General features: G+C 38.4%; 1 long non-coding RNA gene, 1 other non-coding gene and 1 pseudogene across 2 annotated transcripts; all 3 read right to left on the reverse strand.

The window, feature by feature from the left end:
* Positions 1-4,290: 4,290 nt before the first annotated feature.
* LOC148209637 (uncharacterized) lies at positions 4,291-6,199 on the reverse strand. Its single transcript, XR_015792623.1, has 3 exons — positions 6,012-6,199; positions 5,885-5,924; positions 4,291-4,437 (listed from the first exon to the last, which is right to left on the reverse strand). It is a non-coding gene; the product is annotated as an uncharacterized LOC148209637 (long non-coding RNA).
* Positions 6,200-15,847: 9,648 nt separating this feature from the next.
* On the reverse strand, positions 15,848-15,954 carry LOC148209638 (small nucleolar RNA R71). Its single transcript, XR_015793379.1, has one exon. It is a non-coding gene; the product is annotated as a small nucleolar RNA R71 (small nucleolar RNA).
* A 2,683-nt stretch (positions 15,955-18,637) lies between these two features.
* Positions 18,638-19,356, reverse strand: LOC148209639 (secreted RxLR effector protein 161 pseudogene; annotated as a pseudogene).
* Between the last annotated feature and the right edge of the window lie 782 nt (positions 19,357-20,138).

A 20,138-nucleotide genomic window follows, 5' to 3' on the forward strand; every position in this document is an offset into this window, starting at 1 on the left:
TATGAGAGAAATTATTTGAATGAGATTCAAATAAAATTAATATGAATCAGATTCATAATAAAACTATAGGTTAAAAATAATGTGCATAAGATGTACATTAGAACTATAGGTTATAGGAGAGAAATGTTATAGGATATGATTCTATTTATGTAATAAATAATTAAGTGTTAATTATTTATTTGATATATATATATATATATATTAATTAATTATTAATTAGATTAATAATTAATTAACTTTTATTAATTAATATGATTGATTAATTATATATTAATTAAATATATTTATATTATATATATTAATTATTAATATTAAGAGCAAGGTATGTTGGGTGTGTTGCCCTAAACTCGTAGTTTGTATTTTGTAAAAACATATGTCTATTTAATAAAGTTTTATTCAATAAATTTGTTGTTGAATCATAGCTTTGCATTTTAAAAAATCCAATAAACTAAACATCCAAGGTTATTTATGATGTAATCGGGACATTATATATACTGGGTATATAGTTGATATATGGGGTATATATTTGATATACCCCTGATATATGAATGGATAATGTCCCGTGAATAACCTAAAGGGTCTATAGTATATGGATAAGGCTGGGTACCTTATCCTGGCAACACTATGGATACGGCCCACTCTGTAAAGGTTACAGACGACTCGATCCAGGTCGTTCGTGCGGAGACATGCGAGTGGGGGTATCCTATACAATGAGTTTGTATAAGACCGGACCGCGAAATAGGCAATCTTTAGGTGTAACACCATTAACTAATAGATTGCTATTTCTTAGGATGACCAGGCAACTCATTCTCAATCCTGAGTGAGTTATGGACTCCTACCCATGAGGGCTACTCCTTTGATCTGTATGGGTGAGAGTAGCCCGAGTCGCCGACTCAACATTCCTACCATTTTGGGGACGAGACAGAGTGGGGAGCTGGGAACATAACTTCACAAGATGGAATTCACTCCTCCCCGACTTTAGGGGAGTAGATGAGTGTTCCCTTAAATGCTGACTCCGGGACTTGAACAAGGGGCCCCACCTTCTCATTGGCCGAGAGGGACTTCCGGTTATTGGTTGGACCATAAACGGGTTGTTCATTAGAGGAGCAGTGGTGTTTAAGGAGTAAGATGTAACTCAGGGGTAAAACGGTAATTTGACCCAACTTGAGTTACGAACACTCGTGAAGGATTGACTCGTCATTAATGGTCATATATCCATGGACACGAAAACATTCTGCAGTAAGAAGAGTGCAACTGCGGGTCTTTAGTGGAATGACCCGTAGTTAACGAATCTAGATTAATTCGATCAATGAGTTTGACAGATTAATCCTGTATCGTTGGAGCTTCGGATCTGTAGGTCCATTAGGTCCCCTTGCTAGTTCATAACGGGTAATACGAGGATCAAATTTTTTGAAGAATTTGAATTGTTCAAATTACTTAAGGGATTATATGTATATTGATACATTATAATATATAGTTAATTATAAATTAAAACTATATATTATGAGAGAATCTATTTGAATGAGATTCAAATAAAATTAATATGAATAAGATTAATATTAAAACTATAGGTTAAAAATAATGTGCATAAGATGTACATTAGAACTATAGGTTATACGAGAGAAATGTTATAGAATATAATTCTATTTTTGTGATAAATAATTAAGTGTTAATTATTTATTTTATTTATATATATATATTAATTATTAATTGGATTAATAATTAATAATTATTTATTAATTAATATGATTACTTAATAAATTGATTTTTATATTTTAATTATTATATATATATGTTATATATATATTAATTATTTATATATATATATATATATACTATTAATATTATTAATATTAATAATATTAAACTCCCCTGCAAAATTGCAGGGGAGTGGGAGGTTAGTGTGACGTGGGGAGTTGCCCCACGTCACCCCTTCTGTTTTGTTTTTGCAGTTCTGCAAAAATACAGAACGAAAAAGAAGAACCTCACCCATTTTATCTCAATCAAGGAGAACTCTCTCAAGCTCTCCCTCTCGTTCCAAAGGATTGCTCCCACCAGCACGATCCCGAGACCCAAGAGGATAGCGAGGAAGACACAGTGCTGGTGTTCGAGGGAAACTTGTTGAAGAAACGTTTTTCAAAGGTTCGAATTTCCCCTGTATTTTTCTTCTGTAAAAATTGATTTTATATCCCAAAAATTAGCAACGAAAATCCGCTTCTGCTCCGGGATTCACATCCCTTCAAGGTCAAGAGCAAAAGGTTTGCAAGCTTAAATGGTCCATATATGGACTGAAACAAGCATCTCGATCTTGGAACATAAGGTTCGATACTGCGATCAAATCTTATGGTTTTGACCAAAACGTTGATGAGTCTTGGGTATACAAGAAGGTCGTCAACAAAACTGTAGCCTTCTTAGTATTGTACGTGGATGATATCCTACTCATTGGGAATGATGTAGGATACCTGACTGACATAAAGAAGTGGCTAGCGACTGAGTTCCAAATGAAAGATTTGGGAGAAGCTCAGTATGTTCTTGGCATCCAAATTCTAAGGGATCGCAAGAACAAAACGTTCGCCCTATATCAAGCAACTTATATCGACAAGAGGCTTGTTCGATATTCGATGCAGAATTCCAAAAAAGGTTTATTACCCTTCAGGCATGAAATTCATCTGTGTAAGGAACTATGTCCTAAGACACCTCAAGAAGTTGAGGATATGAGACGTATACCCTATGCTTTAGCAGTGGACAGCCTGAGCGCTATGCTGTGCACGAGGCCTGACATTTGCTATGCGGTAGGGATGGTCAGTATGTACCAATCCAACCCAGGATATGATCACTGGACTGCTGTTAAGGGAATCCTTAAGTATCTTAGGAGAACGAGGGACTACAAGCTCGTGTATGGTGGTAAGGATTTGATCCTTACATGATATGCTTACTCTGACTTCCAAATAGACAAGGATTCTAGGAAATCCACGTCGGGATCAGTATTCACTCTTAACGGAGTAACAGTAGTTTGGCGATGTTGCCCTAAACTCGTAGTTTTTATTTTGTAAAATTAAATGTCTATTTAACAAAGTTTTATTCAATAAATTTGTTGTTAAATCATAGCTTTGCATTATCCAAATCCAATAAACTAAACATCCAAGGTTATTTGTGATGTAATCGGGACAGTATATATACTGGGTATATAGTTGACATACGGGGTATATATTTGATATACCCCTAATATATGAATCGATAATGTCCCGTTAATAACCTAAAGAGTCTATAGTATATGGATAAGCCTAGGTACCTTATCCTGGCAACACTATGGATACGGCCCACTCTGTAAAGGTTATAGACGACTCGATCCAGGTATTTCGTGTGGAGACATGCGAGTGGGGGTATCCTATACAATGAGTTTGTATAAGACCGGACCACGAAATAGGCAATCTTTAGATGTAACACCGTTAACTAATAGGTTGCTATTTCTTAGAATGACCAAGCAACTCATTCTCAATCCTGATTGAGTTATAGACTCCTGCTCGTGAGGGCTCGTCCTTTGATTTGTATGGGTGAGAGTGGCCTGAGTCGCCAACTCAACATTTCTACCATTTTGGGGACGAGACCGAGTGAGGAGCTGGGAACATAACTTCACAATATGGAATTCACTCTTCCCCGACTTTAGGGGAGTAGATGAGTGTTCCCTTAAATGCTGACTCCGGGACTTGAACAAGGGGCCCCACCCTCTCATTTGTCGAGAGGGACTTTCGGTTATTGGTTGGACCATAACCAGATTGTTTATTAGAGGAGCAGTGGTGTTTAAGGTCTAACACCCCAGGAATTTCACCATTTCCAAACAGGGACCGTTACTAAGACTACCTAATATTTTCACATAAACAAGAGAATTGTCTTCAGAACAATACTAAGCAATAAAGCTACCACGCTTCTCTTGCGCTACTCTGATTTTTAACACTCACGTGAGCTTGAACAATTAGAACAACACCACTAAATATTTAAGAGAAACTCACATCCCATACAGATAAACCATTAAATACCAATTTCACATCAACCAAACCCTTCAAGGAAACCTCTACTAACTATAAACCATCTACTAAATGAATATTAACATCTCGAATGACAATGAAGCAAAAACTAATTCAAGTACGATCAACTTAAACAAATGTATTCATAAATATCCTAAGTAGGTTACAATCTCGTAGTTCAAGAAGCTAACAAAATTAATGCTCTTAAAAGAATAATGAATCGGCAACCTTACAACATCCTTTAGACCATAAAACTAAACAAGACCAACCGCTAACAACTCTACTACACGATTAAATAGCCACAACTATCCTAACTAAAAGAAATTAATTGCACGCAGCATAGCTAATGGTCTTTCCGATCAAGCCTCCTCCTCACCATCACCATCCCAAGAGCTAGCTCGATACCTGCAAACTGGAGGGGAAAAAGAGGGATGAGTACAACCACAGTACTCAGTAAGCAACCCTTATCTGAAGGGTCACGCACAACAGCATACTTATCAAGGAAAGACCGTATCATGCTTATCAAAGAATCAACATATCATGCTTATCACAACTCTTGAGCTTTGATAAAAAGAACATATCACAAGAAGCAGTTTATGCGAATGTTTAACTCTACATGTACCGTACATGTCAAACTCATCCTTACACATTAACTACCAACCTCTAGTCTCCCTAACATCTCAAGTACCTCTACGCTTATCACAGCTATCCTAGCCTTCCACAGTTAACTCCTTCGAGTAGAGTCGACCCCTGACCATTTTTACCCAGAGCCCCGACTCTACTGCATCGGCCCTCGACCATTTTTACCCGAGGCCCCGATGACTTCACCATCTATTGGCCCTTGACCATTTTTACCCAAGGCCCCAATAGCCTTCCTTCCAAAGGACTCCTCGCATCGACCCTCGACCGTTTTTACCCGAGGCTTCGATACTCAATTAGTGACGTATCAGCCCCCGACCATTTATACCCGAGGCCCTGACACTCACTCATTCCTTTACTCCAAGAATCCAACTCTCACTAGAGTCTTACTATATACTTTCTTAAACCATGACCCCTGCATCTTTCAGCTCATAAATACAATTCATGCATATTTAGACAACAAACATTTCCACAGCAATACTCAGCAGTTTAGCAATGCAGAAGTCTCACCATTTTCACCGACAAATATCCAACACTACTCCAAGTATACCGATTAACACAACGAGAGTTATTTAGCACAAAGACATAACAAAATTAATATTAAACACCACAAAACCAGCACATTAGAGACCATTTAACACACATTAACGCACGCACACGCCCCTTGTCTACTTACTTGTTATGTCTCAAAACTCTCACAAGAGTCCTACTTGCTACTACGCCATGCCTCATGCATTAATAATCTCATAACAGTCCAATATGCGATACACCAAAATGATCATATGTAAAACCAATCAATTTAAAATAGTCCAACGTGATCCAACAGCTCCAACAGGCATCGTTCACAGAAGAGGCACAACCAACAACTTAACCAAAATATAATCGATAGATATCCAGCATACATCAAACACAGCTGATTTCTCATACATCTTCAACATGCTTTCGAAACAACATATTATAGTACCAGTATACAATTTTCATCATGAAAACCAATTAAAGCACAACAATAATTCGGACATAGTCATCCAAGATTACTTGGTTACAATTTATTCACACAACCACATAATTTTCCCGAGATATATCAACAGTCTTTCAACAATGACGTTTACTAAATGATACAACGATAAGCAATCATGCAAATATCACACATGAGCACACGAGCAATCAACCATATCATATCAGCACACAACAACCAATCCCTCCAGTAAGAAACTACTTACAAACAAATGTCCTAAGGCTCTTAAGCTTGTCGAAGACTTCCTAAATCAAAAGAAGTATGATCTCGAGGTTAGTAACCGATTAGAAACACTTAAATATAATTGAAACCGAGTTTAGGTGAGTCGTTACCTACTAACTCACACTAAGACCACTTGGGTTGAGAGTGGGTCGATGTCGAATGAGCTCGGCACTTCAAAACTGAGTTCGAGAAGCCTCGGGCTTGTTGCTCCTACGCCGAAAAGGAATGGGTAAGGCTGATTTGAGTCCAAAAAGAAGTGGGTCAACACCGAAACAATGCCGAACGGGGTGGGTATTGCAAATTGAGCTTCGAATACGAGTGGGTTGACGCCAGAACGTGTCAGAACGAAGAAAATGTCACAAAACATACTCCATGTCGCAGGTCTAGACTATTCGGATGCTGAAATTGGTTGTCGTCGGAGAATGTAGAAGTTTTAATCGTCACGCCGTTGTTCAGCCGCTGGGTATCGTCGGAAAGGAGACCGACGGAGGATGTTTGCTTCAAAACTTATGCGCCAGTCGTCGGGCTTCCCGTTCGTGTAGAATCACCACGCTGTCGCACACAGATACGTCGAAGGAGGGCTCGCGCGACCTGCTTTGTGTCGCCAAACATCGTCGTCACAGATCTCGGCTCGAGCTGTCGTCGTGCGTCGGGACAAGCGTGACGCCGCTGCTATCTGGCCGTCACTGCTGCTGCAAACTGCCAATGTCTAAGGCATTGCCGGAGGGAGTTGTATCGTTGGAGGAGGGAGGCGGCTGGCAGCAGAAAATTGGGGGAAGGAGTTTTGAAGGAGAAGAAGAAAGGGGAAAAATAAAAGATTTAGGGTTTTCTATTTCTTTTAATTGGTTTTAATTCCTTTCTCTTTAATTTGTTTTAACACTTATAGCCCAAACCCCAATTCTCAAAGGAGGCCCCAAATAGATAACACAATGGCCCAAAACAACAAGCCCAAATTTCACTTTAGAAATCAAATAAAACCCATGACAACCCGAAATAAAATATTTATCTTAAACTCTAAAACCCAAGAATAATAATCCAAAAGTAGAATTTAGGAAAAATCCTAAAAACCGTCAATTTAAGATTTAACTAAAATTCTCCTACACATGTCGGGAACCTAAATTATCTTATTCCAATGAAATTAAATTTAATTCTAATTTAGCCAAAAATTTGAATTTACAAATTATAAAATCCCAGAATTAAAGTTATCAGCTTAAGGAAAAATCCAAAGGCATCATTTAACCAAAAATAAATGAGTCCGAGAACGCGAGGCGTTACATAAGGAGTAAGATGTAACTCAGGGGTAAAACGGTAATTTGACCCAACTTGAGTTACGAACACTCGTGAAGGATTGACTCGTCATTAATGGTCGTATATCCATGGACACGAAAACATTCTGCAGTGAGAAGAGTGCAACTGCGGGTCTTTAGTGGAATGACCCGTAGTTAACGAATCTAGATTAACTCGGTCAATGAGTTTGACCTACTAATCTTGCAATGTTGGAGCTTCGAATCTGTAGGTCCATTAGGTCCCCTTGCTAGCTCATAACGGGTAAAACGAGGATCAATGTTTTGGAAGAATTTGAATTGTTCAAATTACTTAAGGGATTATATGTATATTGATACATTAAAATATATAGTTAATTGTAAATTAAAACTATATATTATGAGAGAAATTATTTAAATGAGATCCAAATAAAATTAATATGAATAAGATTCATATTAAAATTATAGGTTAAAAATAATGTGCATAAGATGTACATTAGAACTATAGATTATACGAGAAAAATGTTATAGAATATGATTCTATTTTTGTGATAAATAATTAAGTGTTAATTATTTATTTGATTTATATATATATATATATTAATTATTAATTGGATTAATAATTAATAATTATTTATTAATTAATAAGATTTATTAATAAATTAATTTTATATTTTAATTATTATATATATATTTATTATTTATATAAATATATATAAATATATATATATTATTAATATTATTAATATTAATAATATTAAACTCCCCTGCAAAATTGCAGGGGAGTGGGAGGTTCGTGTGACGTGGGGAGTTACCCCACGTCACTGCTTTTGGTTTTTTTTTTGCAGTTCTGCAAAAGTTACAGAACACAGAACAAAGGTGTGGAATTCCGAGATCTCTCTCAAGGAAAAGCTCTCTCTCTCAAAATTCTCCCTTACGTTCCAAATTGACGCTCCCACAGGCACGATCCCGAGACCCAAGAGGATAGTCAGGAAGACATAGTGGTGGTGTTCGAGGGGAACTTACTGAAGAAACGTTCTTCAAAGGTTTGTTTTTCCCCTGTATTTTCCTTCTTTAAAACTCGATTTTGTATCCCGAAAAACAGCAACGAAATTCTGTTTCCACTCCGGGATTCACATCCCTTCAATTGGTATCAGAGCCAGGTTGTAGTTCTTATTTTTTGGTATAAAAAAATCGCTGAGTTTGGTGGGTGATTTCATATTTTCGAAATATGGGTTTGCGGGTTGGAAAATTTTCGATTTTTTGGCACTTAGATAGCGTTTTTCTTCATGATTCGATGATGTAAGGGCCCGGTGTTTTGGGCATTATGTTTATGTTTTGTTTCTGTACGTCTGGGTCGCCAGAAAGTCGTTCGTGGCGTCGGATTGGGCAAAAGTTGCAGAAAACAGCAAAGAAGACGAAGCAGACTGCGCAGACAGCGCCATGGCGCTTTGGGACAGCACGTAGCGCCATGGCGTCATGCCAGGGCGCCGCGGTGCTGCTGCCACAGCATTTTCCTGCAGCAGCGCCGTGGCGCTGCCCTTAGGTGCCGAGAAGCTGTCCCGGGTGTTTTCGAAGCGGTTTCGAGGCTCCGGTTCGCGGTTCGAGGGCGGATGCAGTTGGTATTCTTAATTTTTATTATTTCATTTTCTTAGGGTGCCAAAAACCGTTCCAACTTTGCTATTTAATTATTTTATGCATTATGAATGTATATTTTTAATTAAAATCATATTGCATATTGTATGCCATATAGTTTTAAAATCCCAGTATAGGTTACATGCATAATATGTATGTTTGATATATAGTATGTATGTATGGTCATGCATCATATAGTTATAAATGTTATAATATATGAATGCATGTTTTATTTTCATAATTAATATAAGTGTTGTATTAATTAGATGAAAATAAAGTTGCATTGAGCATGACATTATTTTGGGTAATATAATTGTTATATTAATGTATGCTTTCAATGCATGTTTATAGTTTTAATTTCTTAAATTTTATAAGAGTTAAAAAATGTGGTAGATAGAAATTAAAATCTATAATAAAGAGTTGCATGCAAACATAAGGTCTAAGTTGATTAATTATAAAGGGGTTTAAAATTAATTAGACCACAGGTTATATCTTCTAATGTGATTAGGGGGTAGTCTTTTATTTTGTTTTAACTAGGTTTAAAATGAAATAACAAAAGACTAAATATAAAATGTTGTCTATAAGGGAACCCTGTCTAAGGAAGGTTCTGTCTAGGCTGAGGTATTTAAGCTGACCGTAAGGGAACACCTCTACCTGGGAACCGACCTGGGGGTTGAATTAGACAATATTTTATATACAAGCAATAATGCCGTTGGTTTATTAAAGTGTTTAACGAACTAAAACATTATTGTACAACTTCCGATATAATAGTTATATTGGGCCGACTAAAAAAATTCACTTAGTTAATTTCACTTAGCCGGGATTTATCTAAGTAATATAGCCTAGTCATAGAATACTAAGTGGGAGCAAAAGAGAATATGTAATATACAGTGTATATATTTGATATACAAAGTATATATAACATACTTTACTCTCTCTCTCACATTCTCCTTTAAATTCACGCTGTGAGTTCCATGCTCGGCCTCGTGTCGCCCTGGGTGCGGCCTCCCTACGGAAGGTGTTTGCATGGTTCAATATCGAGGTGAATGGAGATAGTGTTCATAGTAAGTGGGAGAAGTACGTGTGACAACACATCCTGCGGTCTCCGCCATTGGTTTGCACCGTGAGGTTTCATACATGACCTGCGTGTCGTCTTGGAGCGACCATCCCTACGGAGGGTTCATTGTATGGAAATCAAAACCAAGACAAACTCCAAAAATGGATAGGAGTCTCTTAGGTTTTGCTCCAATATTTTCCTTCCCTACGGCAGGATTATTTGGATGGACCTCTGAGGTCCGAAAATGTTGGGTCACACTTACGAGGAGTTGTTAAGTTAGTTAGCAATTTCCTGACAAAATAAACGATGACTAAAATTTATAGGAATAAGAGTTATTCTTGTGTAAAATTTAATTGAGAATGTCTCAATTCAGTGAAGGAGTACTGATTACGCTTGTTTACATGCGTAAAAAGAAGGTTTTAGATGCTGTTTTTACAATGTTTCAGCTTTGTTTCGGATTTTTCTCGATCGTTTGAGTTCCAATTCATGCAAAATTCATATGTTATGGTTTGTGGTTGGCTTATATTGTATTTATGACATTTTAGGACCATTTGGGAGTGCAAATTAATCAAAAGAAGCAAAAAGACGAAAAAAGCTTCATGGGAGGCGCCAGGCGCCTGCGTGCCTGCAGAAAAACAGTTTTTCTTCCAACTTTGCCCTTAATGAAACGCGTCTTCCAATGCGTTTTGGTGGTTCCAACCGATGCATACGTGTAGAAGAAGTGTTCCACTATCAGTTTGAGCACGATTTGGTCAGTCAAAAGAGTTGGAAATGGGTGATTCACCATCGTTTTAGGACCTACCTAACCAATTCTGCACAGCTATAAATTCCAGCAACTTCTCCACCAAAATCATCAAGCCTTGCTTCCTTCTCTTGATCATTTTTAGTGTTTCTTTGTTGCTTTCTAAGTACTTTTGAGTTGCTTTCATTAGTTGCTTTTGGTTTTTAAATCCCGAGTACTTTACATTCTTTTATTGAGCTTTGTTTTGTTTCCATTTGTACTTAGTTATTTTCTACTTATTCAAATATATAAAAATCTAGCACTTTGCTTATCTTCTCTTTGCCTTTACTTTATTTTTAGTTAAGAGAGTTGTGTTTTTGGAGGAAAGAGCACGTGACACTCTCCCTTGCTTGAAAGAGAAGGGCGAAGCTCTCAATCCCGATAAAAACTCTCCGTTAGTTAACTTTTGTTTTTCACACATGCATTCCACATTCAACCATTTTACTTGCTGTATTTTCTTCAATATGTCTTTCTAAATTCCCGTCTCTAGCCCGGTTATGGATAGTTAGCCTTTTATGTCTAAAAAGGGTTGCTAAGAGTAGTGTTTTTACTTTCCATTCATTGCTCAACATGTTTTCCCAAAAAGTTAGGATTTAGAGAAGGCCACTGTAAGTCTTAACAAGTCAATACTGAAAAGGTTGCTTATTTGCATTGTTGAGTGGTTAAACCGAGGAGAGGAGCGCCTTAGACATAAGGGTTCCGCTTAAGTAGCCTAGACATAGGACCTTAACCCGAGGTTGCGACTATTTCCATCCTAAAACTAAGATATATCTCATAATAGACATATTAGGGAATGTCTTAGGACTTTGAACTTGCTTAGACATAAGTAAAGTGAGAAGCGTAGTCGTTAGTTTCTAAAGTAAAATGCATATTATCCTTAGCATGTCCTTGATTCTTTGTTGGCTAACTTGAAGTAAATCGGGCTAGGTTTTATTATTATAAGTCCAAATCCCAAATCCAAAACCATTATTTGTGACCACTTCCCATTTTACAAGAATCACTCATTTCAACATTCACTATTCTTTAAAACTTCAGAGTTTGGAAATTATTTAGAAGTCCTTGAGGATCGATACTTGGATACTCCATCCATTTTATATTACTCTGACAGGTGTGCGCTTGCATCTATATAATTGTTACCACGCTTAGTGCGTGCGTTCAGCATAAACACCCAGTCAAGTACCTGTCCGCCCTACGGTGGCTGTTGCTCTAAATCACTGAAGCGTCGTTGCAAAACAATTTTGTTAGGGTGCTTAATTAGTTTTGCTAAAATTTTGATTGGGTATAAAAGGTTAATGCATGAAACTAATACAGATTTGTTTTTACTTTCAGCATGTCTACTTCCATTATTGCACTCTTAGCCGCGCAAAGACTTAATGGCAAAAATTACAAACAATGGAAGTCAAACCTAAACACTATTCTCGTGATAGATGAGCTTATGTTCGTCTTGCAAGAGGATTGTCCTCAAGCTCCTGCGCCTAACGCCAATGTGGCGGTGCGCAACGCCTATGACAGGTGGATCAAGGCCAATGACAAGGCCAAGGTCTACATCTTGGCGAGCATATCTGATGTGCTTGCCAAGAAGCACGAGGACACGGTCACCACTAAGGAGATCATGGACTCGCTGCAGAGCATGTTTGGACAACCGTCCTCACAGGCTCGACATGAAGCCCTTAAGTTCATTTACAACTCCCGCATGAAGGAGGGCTTCTCAGTGCGAGAACACGTTCTCAACCTAATGGTCCACTTCAACGTGGCTGAGTCGAACAGGGCCGTCATAGACGAGCAGAGTCAGGTCAGCTTTAATCTGGAATCTCTTCCGAAGAGTTTCCTTCCATTCCGCAGCAATGCGGTTATGAATAAGTTGGAGTACACTCTTAACACGCTCCTAAACGAGCTGCAAACCTACCAGTCTCTTATGAAATGTAAGGGACAAGAAGGGGAGGCAAATGTTGCCACCTCAAAGAGGTTCAACAAAGGATCGTCCTCTGGAACGAGGTCTGCGCCCAAGAAGAAGGCTGCTGGTAAAGGGTCTAAACCTAACTCAACTGCTGCTGCCCAGAAAGGAAAGGTCAAGGTTGCAGAGAAAGGAAAGTGTTTCCACTGCAATATGGACGGGCATTGGAAGCGCAACTGCCCAAAGTACTTGGCCGAAAAGATGAAAGCCAACGAAGGTAAATATGATTTACTTGTATTGGAAACATGTTTAGTGGAGAATGATGACTCCGCCTGGATACTGGATTCAGGCGCCACTAATCACGTTTGTTCTTCATTTCAGGGAATTAGTTCCTGGAGGCAGCTTGACGCGGGAGAGATGACTCTCAAGGTCGGAACGGGAGAGGTCGTCTCAGCTGTGGCGGTAGGGGAGCTCAAGTTGTTTACAAATAAGAATATGTATATATTATTAGATAATGTGTACGTTGTTCCTAAAATTAAAAGGAACTTAATTTCAATTTCTTGTTTGTTGGAACATATGTATTCAATTTCTTTTCATATGAATGAAGCGTTCATTTCGAGAAAAGGTGTTAATATTTGTTCTGCTTTGCTTGAAAACAACTTGTATGTGCTAAGACCAACCATAACGAAAGCAGTTTTAAATACCAAGTTGTTTAAAAATGCTAGAACTCAAAATAAAAGGCAAAAAGTTTCTCAAAAGGAAGATACCTATCTTTGGCACTTAAGATTAGGTCACATTAATCTCAATAGGATAGGGAGGTTGGTTAAGAATGGCATTTTAAGTAAGTTAGAAGACGATTCTTTACCACCATGTGAGTCTTGTTTTGAAGGCAAGATTACTAAAAGACCTTTTACTGGAAAATGTTATAGAGCCAAAGAGCCCTTAGAGCTTATACATGATTACTCTTGTTTACATGCGTAAAAAGAAGGTTTTAGATGCTGTTTTTACTATGTTTTAGCTTTGTTTCGGACTTTTCTCGGTCATTTGAGTTCCAATTCATGAAAAATTCATATATGATGGTTTGTGGTTGGCTTATATTATATTTATGACATTTTAGGACCATTTGGGAGTGGAAATTAATCAAAAGAAGCAAAAAGACGGAAAATACCTCAAGAGGCGCCAGATGCCTAGGCTGCTGCAAAAACGTGGTTTTCTTCCAACTTTGCCCTTAATGAAACGCGTCTTCCAGTGCGTTTTGGTTGTTTCAACCGATGCATATGTGTAGAAGAAGTGTTCCACTATCAGTTTGAGCACGATTTAGTAAGTCAAAGGAGTTGGAAATGGGTGATTCACCATCGTTTTAGGACCTACTTAACCAATTCTGCACAGCTATAAATTCTAGCAGCTTCTCCACCAAAGACATCAAGCCTTGCTTCCTTCTCTTGATCATTTTTAGTGTTTCTTTGTTGCTTTATAAGTACTTATGAGTTGCTTTCATTAGTTGCTTTTGGTTTTTAAATCCCAAGCACTTTACATTCCTTTTTTGAGCTTTGTTTTGTTCCCATTTGTACTTAGTTATTTTCTACTTATTCAAATATATAAAAATCCAGCACTTTGCTTATCTTCCCTTTGCCTTTTCTTTATTTTTAGTTAAGAGAGTTGTGTTTTTGGAGGAAAGAGCGCGTGACACTCCCCCTTTCTTGAAAGAGAAGGGCGAAGCTCTCAATCCCGAGAAAAACTCTCCGTTAGTTAACTTTTGTTTTCACACATGCATTCCAATTTCAACCAGTTTACTTGCTGTATTTTCTTCAATATGTCTTTCTAAATTCCCGTCTCTAGCCCGGTTATGGATAGTTAGCCTTTAATTTCTAAAAAGGGTTGCTAAGAAGTAGTGTTTTTGCTTTTCATTCATTGCTCAACATGTTTTCCCAAAAAGTTAGGATTTAGAGAAGGCCACTGTAAGTCATAACAAGTCAATACTGAAAAGGTTGCTTATTTGCATTGTTGAGTGGTTAAACCGAGGAGAGGAGCGCCTTAGACATAAGGGTTCCGGTTAAGTAGCCTAGACATAGGACCTTAACCCGAGGTTGCGACTATTTCCATCCTAAAACTAAGATATCTCTCATAATAGACATATTAGGAAATGTCTTAGGACTTTGAACTTGCTTAGACATGAGTCAAGTGAAAAGCGTAGTCGTTGGTTCCTAAAGTAAAATGCATATCGTCCTTAACGTATCCTTGATTCTTTGTTTGCTAACTTGAAGTAATTTGGGCTAGGTTTTACCATTATAAGACCAATTCCCAAATCCAAAACCATTATTTGTGACCACTTCCCATTTTACAAGAATCACTCATTTCAACGTTCACTATTCTTTAAAACTTTAGAGTTTGGAAATTATTTAGAAGTCCTTGAGGATCGATACTTGGATACTCCATCCATTTTATATTACTCTGACAGGTGTGCGCTTGCATCTATAGAATTGTTACCACGCCTAGTGCGTGCGTTCAGCATAACCACCAGTCAAGTTTTTTGCAACGTTGCCGGGGACTTTAGTTTTAAAATTATTTTCAAATTCTTTTAGTTTTTATTTTTGTGAATCGTTGTTGGGTGTAATTTCCATCCACCGTTTTTGTTCTATATTTTTTGTCGTTTATCTCACAAGGGTAAGTTAAAGTGCATGAGCACAAGATCTTTTCTTCTACCCCTTGACCCTGAGATTGAGCGGACCCTTCGAAAAACTCGAAAGGAGCAAAGACTTCGAAAACAACTAGAAAAGCAAAAAGAGAGAGAAGGTGAAATCAGTCCTGAAAGTGAGGTAGAGAGTACGAACACATCAATGGCAGATATTCCACCTCGTGATCCGGTTGATCCACCTGCTGTTAACGGTAATATGAGGGATCACGCAAGAAATGATGAATTCAACCATATCCAGATGGCGGACAATAGAGACGTGGCAATGCGAGAATATGCCGCCACGACTTTTCAGAACTTTGATTCATGGATAGTCAACCCTATTCCAGCCCACGCAAACTTTGAGCTTAAACCAATGATGTTCCAAATCTTGCAGACAATTGGACATTTTGGAGGGCAGGAACATGAGGATCCACATGATCATCTAAAATCATTCATTCAAATTGCAAATGCATTTCGATTACCGGGTATAACAGACAATGCTCTTAGACTAACACTTTTTCCATTTTCTTTGAAGGACCAAACTAGAGCATGGCTCAATGCATTTCCACTGGGATCCATCACCACATAGGGGTCGTTAGTGGAGAAGTTCTTAACAAAATTCTTCCCACCTACTCGCCACGCTGATATCAGAGAGGAGATCATCTCCTTTAGACAGTATGATCGTGAACCTGTTCACGAGGCGTGGGAAAGATTTAAAGAACTCATCAGGAAATGTCCAAACCATGGCTTGCCGGCATGCATCCAGATAGAACATTTCTTTAGAGGTTTAGATCATCCTACTAAGATGATGCTAAACAATGCTGTCAACGGAGCCTTTACAAAGAAGACATTCAACGAGATAGTCGACATCCTAAATGACTTAGCTTCACACAACGAACTATGGTGTTCGCAAAGATCTAGGGAAGCACCAAAGAAGCAAGATCCAGCTGGAGTTTTGGCTCTAGACATTGCGACCTCGATGCAAAAAGAGATGGTTACAATTAACCAGAGGCTGAAAAAGATGGCGTTGGGTATAAAAAATCCATTAGCCACGCCGATACAACCTGTGCAGTCGGATTATTGCACTCCTGCCCCTGTTTGCCAAGTCAACGATCTCATTTGTTCATTTTGCAGTGAAAACCATATTTATGATAATTGTCCACATAACCCTGCTTCCGTTTTTTATGTAGGACATGGGAACAATAGGAACATTAACCCATATTCGAACACCTACAACCCAGGTTGGACGCACCACCCTAATTTCTCATGAGGAGGTCAAGGAGGTTCGAGCGGTTTTAATCAAGGGCAGAGCCAGCAGAACAAGCAGCCCTATGTTCCACCTACACAGCAATACATCCCGCCACCGCAACAGCAGTACAATCAGAGAACACAGACTCCACCAGTTCAAAATAACAACTCAAATCTTGAGAATATGATGAAGGAGTACATGGCCCGAACCGACGCAGTGATACAATCCCAAGCGGCATCAATGAGGAATTTCGAGACCCAATTGGGACAGCTCGCCAATGAATTGAAGAATAGACCACAAGGTTCTTTTTCAGGCCATACTGAATTACCAAAACGAGAAGGGAAAGAACAGTGCAAAGCTGTCACCCTTAGGAGCGGACTGGCATATGATGGACCAACAATGCCAACTACAGATGTACAGATTCCGTCCACTGAACCAACTGTAAAGATACCAGAGAATCCAACAACACCAGAAAAATAAAATATTTGAAAAGGTAATGAGGACACCCCGAGTGTTCCTCCACAAGTACAACCTTCTTTTACCCCTACTCCCCCGTTTCCACAAAGATTAGTTAAGAAAAATAATAATTCCCAGTTTAGAAAATTTTTAGATATTTTAAAACAATTGCATATAAATATACCGTTAGTAGATGCTCTAGAACAAATGCCAAATTATGCTAAGTTTTTGAAAGATATAGTTTCTAGGAAGAAAAAGATAGAAGAGCATGAACCGGTACCCATGACAAAATGTAGTAGTGAAGCCGTAGGCAGCCCGCTACCCATGAAATGTAACGATCCTGGCAGTTTTACCATTCCATGTTCCATGTGACTAATCTTGTTTAAAAAATACAAAAGGAAGAATGCAAGTCGTTACTTCCGTCCATAGTGGAACCACCCACGTTGGAGCAGAAGCCATTGTCGTCGCATTTGAAATATGCGTATCTAGGGGATAACGACACTTTACCAATTATTATAGCTTCCAATTTATCACCTACTAATGAATATTCTTTATTGCAGATTTTGGAGAAGCACAAAAAGGCCATTGGATGGACGATAGCAGATATCCGAGGGATAAGCCCGGCCTTTTGCATGCACAAAATCTTATTGGAAGAAGATGCTAAGAACTCTATTGAGAGTCAAAGGTGGTTGAACTCGAAGATGAAAGAGGTTGTAAGGAAAGAAATTCTTAAATGGCTTGACGCCGGTGTTATATACCCAATATCCGACAGTAGCTGGGTAAGCCCAGTACAGTGTGTACTAAAGAAAGGGGGTATAACTGTGGTGGCCAACGAGGAGAATGAGCTCATCTCAACCCGAACTGTGAGTGGGTGGAGAGTTTGCATTGACTATCGCAAACTCAACAAGGTAACAAAGAAAGACCATTTTCCTCTACCGTTTATTGACCAGATGCTCGACCGTCTGGCAGGTAAGGATTTCTATTTTTTGTTAGATGGATATTCGGGTTATAATCAAATTACTATTGCTCGAGAAGACCAGGAGAAGACAACATTTACGTGTCCGTATGGTACGTTCGCTTTCAGGCGAATGCCCTTTGGATTATGCAATGCACCCGCGACTTTTCAGAGGTGTATGATGGCCATCTTCTATGACATGGTAGAAAATATTCTAGAAGTTTTTATGGATGACTTTTCTGTTTTTGGAAATTCTTTTGACGCATGTTTAGTTAATTTGGAGAGAGTATTGGAGAGATGTGAACAAACAAACCTAGTCCTGAATTGGGAGAAGTGTCATTTCATGGTACAAGAGGGTATTGTTTTGGGTCACAAAATTTCCAAGCAAGGAATAGAGGTAGACCACGCTAAGATAGTAAAAACTAAGGATAGAGACACCAGAGAGACATACACGAGAAAAGAGAGAAGAAATAAATTCTCAAATTGATTGATCAAAGATGAGGAGTAGAGACACTATTTATAGGTTACAAGAGGAAACAAAATCTAGGAATAACCTCCTAACTTTCCTAACAAAAAAGGAGATTTATTTGCTAAATTTAAACACAAAATCTAAACAACTTTAAAACAACTTCTAACTAAGTCCACATAATCTTAACTTCTAACTAATTCAACACTCCCCCTTAAGCTGGACTATACAGATTGAACAGTTTCAGCTTGATCAACAACCATTCAAATATGGGTCTCAAGAGTCCTTTTGTTAGGATATCTGCAACTTAATCTGATGATGGAACATACATCAGATTTATAAGTTTCTCTTCAATCTTCTCCTTGATAAAATGCCTGTCAACCTCAACATGTTTAGTACGATCATGATACACTGGATTGTGTGCAATAGCAATTGCAGCCTTGTTGTCACAATAGACTTCCATTGAACTATCAAACCTGATCTTGAGTTCTTGGAGGAGGAGTTTCAGCCACATTATCTCACAAATACCATGAGATAATACCCTGAATTCAGCCTCAGCACTACTTCTTGCAACAACTGATCGTTTCTTACTCCTCCATGTAACAAGATTACCCCATACGAAGGTACAATATCCTGTCGTAGATCTCCTATCTTGAATAGAACCTGCCCAATCAGCATCTGTAAACACCTTAATCTTTCTGTCATCATCCTTTCCGAAAAATAATCCAAGCCCTGGAGTTCCTTTAAGATATCTAAGAATATGATACACGGCTTCCATGTGTTCTTCAGTAGGAGCATGCATGTATTGACTTACAACACTTACTGCAAATGCAATATCCGGCCTAGTGTGGGATAAATAGATTAATCTTCCAACAAGACGCTGATATCTCCCTTTATCAACGGGTACCCCATCTAGGCTCTCTCCCAACTTATGATTGGGACTTATTGGAGTATCAGATGGTTTACATCCAAGCATTCCGGTTTCCTTCAAGAGGTCTAATACATATTTTCTTTGACACACAGATATACCAGTTCTGCTCCGTGCAACTTCCATCCCTAGAAAATACCGAAGTGTTCCCAGGTCCTTTATTTCAAACTCCTTTCCAAGTGCCTGTTTTAGTCTCTCTATTTCTTCATGATAGTCACCTGTGACAATAATATCATCGACATAAACAATGAGGATGGTGATCTTACCTTGAGAGTGCCTGTAGAACATTGTATGGTCAGTTTGAGCTTGGGTATATCCTTGTTTACAAACAGCCTTTGAAAATTGCCTGAACCATGCACGTGGGGATTGTTTTAAACCATAGAGAGATTTCTTCAGCTTACACACCTTTCCATCATACTTATCAATGTCAAATCCAGGAAGAAGGTCCATGTACACCTCTTCTTCCAAATCTCCATTGAGGAATGCATTCTTGACATCCAGTTGTTGTAGTTTCCAATCCAGATTTGCAGCAAGAGACAAGAGGACACGGATTGTGTTTAATTTTGAAACGGGTGCAAATGTCTCCTGATAGTCTACCCCAAAAGTCTGAGAGTATCCTTTGGCCACCAATCTTGCTTTATACCTTTCAATGGACCCATCAGCCTTATATTTGACAGTAAAGATCCATCGGCATCCTACCGTTGGTTTATCTTGAGGACGATCAACTACTGTCCACGTATCATTAAGCTTCAAAGCCTTCATTTCATCATCTACCGCATTTTTCCACTGTGGATTGCTCATAGCCTCTTGAATGGATTTTGGTACCTCATTGGCTTCCAGATTGAGAGCCAAGGTCTGAACTGCTGAAGATAAATGACTA

Source organism: Momordica charantia (assembly GCF_013281855.1).
Source record: "Momordica charantia cultivar OHB3-1 chromosome 8 unlocalized genomic scaffold, Mcharantia_2.0 BLBB01000008.1, whole genome shotgun sequence".
Lineage (NCBI taxonomy): Eukaryota > Viridiplantae > Streptophyta > Magnoliopsida > Cucurbitales > Cucurbitaceae > Momordica > Momordica charantia.